The 3,226-nt window shown below is 60.6% G+C and overlaps 1 long non-coding RNA gene across 1 annotated transcript; it reads left to right on the top strand.

The window, feature by feature from the left end:
* Positions 1-620: 620 nt before the first annotated feature.
* Positions 621-2,479, top strand: LOC135364610 (uncharacterized). Its single transcript, XR_010412066.1, has 2 exons — positions 621-1,706; positions 1,794-2,479. It is a non-coding gene; the product is annotated as an uncharacterized LOC135364610 (long non-coding RNA).
* Positions 2,480-3,226: the final 747 nt, after the last annotated feature.

Here is a 3,226-nt window from a genome sequence, read left to right on the forward strand (position 1 = left end):
GGAACTTTCCCACAGTCCCTTCTGGTGCTGAGCATGTTAGTGAACTTGCCCTGAGGGGTCTCCGCCCACTCCCCAGGTTCCTGACCCCACAAAGTCCAGGAGGGGCTCCTGGCGCTGAGACCCCCTGGGAGAAACGACCCCCCCAGCTAACAATACAAAGACCCCACAAGGCAGCAAGGACCTTCCTTGGCCTCGGGTTTTTAGAACCTAAATGAGCCAAGATGGTCAGTGGTACGGAGGCCACCAGGAGGACATTAAAGTGACCCGTCATAAATATGTTCAAAAAAGAGCATTAGTGTGGGGCACCTGGGTGGTGCAGTAGGTTAAGCATCTGACTTAATTTCAGCTCCGGTCATGATCTCAGGGGTTGTGAGACGGAATTGGGCTCCGCGCTCAGCCGAGCGTTTGCTTGGAGACTCTACCTCTGCTCCTCCACCAGCTCACGCTCTCTCTCTCAAATAAATAAATCTTTTTTTTCTTGTGACGTCCTTGTTGGAGAAACCTTATGCTTAAAATAAAAAACTGCAAGCACCGTGTGTGTGAGCACCCTCAGCTAGAGGTGCAAAGCCAGACGCTAAAATGGCTAACAGGCCGCGCACGCGCAGAAGGAGCGCAGAGCCGCAGCTCTCCAAGACACGGCCACATAAACCGCCGGGATAAGGTGCGGTTCAGCGCACGCGCAAAGCCGAGCACAGCGCCCCTCGACGTCCGGGACAGACGGCGGGGAGGAAGACGCTCTGCGCACGCGCAGAGCGTGGTACCGGAGCCGCGCACGGCTGGAGGAGGCTGAAGGGGTGAGAGGCCCGGCGCACGCGCAGAGCCGCACAGCATGGCCGCTACAAGACGTTAGGGGACGGAGAGTGAAACGGAGACACTGGGGGAGCGGGGCAAGATGGTCGTCGGGCGAGCTGAGGGGTGGGCCCTTTGCAGGCGGAAACCCCAGGTACAGCGTGCGCCTCCGAACTGGGCGGGCCAAGAGTCCCGACTTGAGTGGCCTGGTGCGCGCGGCCGCTCAGCGAGACTCCCACGTGCCTGAGGAGAAAAGGCGATGAAGACGGCACTGCGCAGGCTCACTGTGCCGGCGCAGGCGCGGACTGGAGGCCAGCGACGAGGCAGCCAAGCAGCGTGTGTCTCCCGTCCGCCCGCGGGTTCCTCTCCGTGCTGTGCGCGGCCGCGCCGGGGCCTTTGAACGTCAGGGTCCGCGCAGGCCTGTGACGCCATCGAGAGGCGACGGGAGCCCCCGCGTCCCCTGCCCTGTCACCTCGCGAGCAGGTGGCTCCCGCCGCCCCGCCCCCCGCGGACGTGGCAGCGCTGCGCCCGGCCACGACTCCCTCCGCGCGGCGCGGTGCCGCCCCCTCGGGCGCCCGGGGAGCGCCCGGCCGTCGGCGGTGGTCGCCGGAGCCTGCCCCTCCCGCGCTGCCGGCGCCGGGGGCCGGCTGGCGATCTTCCCCGACGGGGACGGACGCGGCCGTGGGGGCGGGGGCGGGGGCGGGGGCGGGCGGAGCCCCTCGCGTCCGGAGGCGGCGAGTGTGAGCGCCCTGCCCGCTGTGTGCTGGGAGAGGGGCGAGCGGCGCTCTCGCTCGCGTGCCTCTGTGGGCCGTCCCGTGCAGGTGTCGCGTGTGCCGCGCTGGAGTTCGATTTTAGTGGCTGTTCCTGGGAGCAGCCTGGGTGAGGAGAGCGTGTCCTCGGTGGCCGTGAGGAGCACGGTATGGCTTCTGGTGTTTCTAATCGCGAGTTTAGATGAGGGCTGTAGATCGTCTTTTCTTCACCTTTGTATAGTTGTACCCCTGCAGGGTTAAGCCGTGGACCTTTACAGACCGTGTGTGACCCCTTGGCGGCCCCGCCCGGGTCGGGTGTCAGGAAAACCGGGCTTCGCCATCGCTGTCCTTCCGCGTTACTGTCTCTGAAGGAGTAACTGGAGTCGGCAGGTCGTGGCGGATGAACATGCTCAAGTATGGGACTGGTTTTAAATAAAGGAAACTGTGCCTTTACGTCCCCATGCAAGGGAAATGAGGTGTCAGAGTCCCACCTAGGGGTGCACAGGGGGTGTGCGCTGCCCGGGCCGGGACCTTCAGCTCCAGCTCGCCTCCGTGACTGGGCTCCCGTGTTCCGGGGCTGCGCATCGTGCCATCGCCACGCTCCTTCATCCGTTTTCCTCATCTCCCTGATGCCCTTCCGTGTGCTCCCTCGTTCCTCCATCAGCGCTTCGAGACCTGCCTCACGCGGCACCGCTTTGTACCCTTTCCTGACCCTGGAGAGGACACGGAGCCCTCCTTTGTGGGCACACTGTGCCCGAGGACTTGGACCTGCACAACCGGTTACTGACGCCATTCTGTACTGATTGCACTTTGTGTCTCCCTGCCTCTCCTAAGATGCAGCGGGACATGGTGTCTTACTTACACTTCGAGCCTCTCTTAACTCAGTGCCGGGAGCTAACACAGTAAACGCTGTTGCCTGGCCGGCTGAGCGAATGAGTGAACAGATACGGTTTTCCGAAGTTTCTGCCGTGTTCGGTACAGGGAAGGGGCAAAGCAGGCAACTGTGGAGAATGAAGAGGGTGTTTATGCTGTCGAGACAGTCTCGGAGACTGTAGACACAAGGCAAAGGTGTGACTCGGTTGGTGGTGCTGCTGTAGAAGAGGCGGATTACTTACTGAAGATGTGTTGAGCCAGAAACAGTATTTGCATCTTTTTTTTTTTTAAAGATTTTATTTATTTATTTGAGAGAGAGAATGAGAGAGAGCACATGAGAGGGGGGAGGGTCAGAGGGAGAAGCAGACTCCCTGCCGAGCAGGGAGCCCCATGCGGGACTCGATCCCGGGACTCCAGGATCATGACCCGAGCCGAAGGCATTCGCCCAACCGACTGAGCCACCCGGGCGCCCCAGTATTTGCATCTTTTTAAAGATCAGCTCTATTGAGGTATAACTTACGTAAAATAAAATGCAACCCTTTGGGTGTACGTTTTGACGAACTTCGGCACATGAGAGCACCCATGTAACCATGACCGCAGTAGAGATCTGGAACCTCTCCCTCACCAGAGATGTTGCCGTGGGCTCCTTCACAGCCAGTCCCTCACACCCCAGTCCCAGGCACCTGTGGAGACTTGCCCTGTTGTTCGTGCACCGGATGCACAGTGAGCCAGTGACCGAGACAGTGGCTTTGAAGCATAGCAAGCTTTATTTTCGGAAGGGCAGGCGTCATTCCCAAAGCTGCCTTGCTTTGTTG

The sequence above is a fragment of the Mirounga angustirostris genome, unplaced genomic scaffold, assembly GCF_029215605.1.
Source record: "Mirounga angustirostris isolate CCGP_5_RB_7025 unplaced genomic scaffold, mMirAng1.0.hap1 SCAF_5, whole genome shotgun sequence".
NCBI classification, from domain to species: Eukaryota; Metazoa; Chordata; class Mammalia; order Carnivora; family Phocidae; genus Mirounga; species Mirounga angustirostris.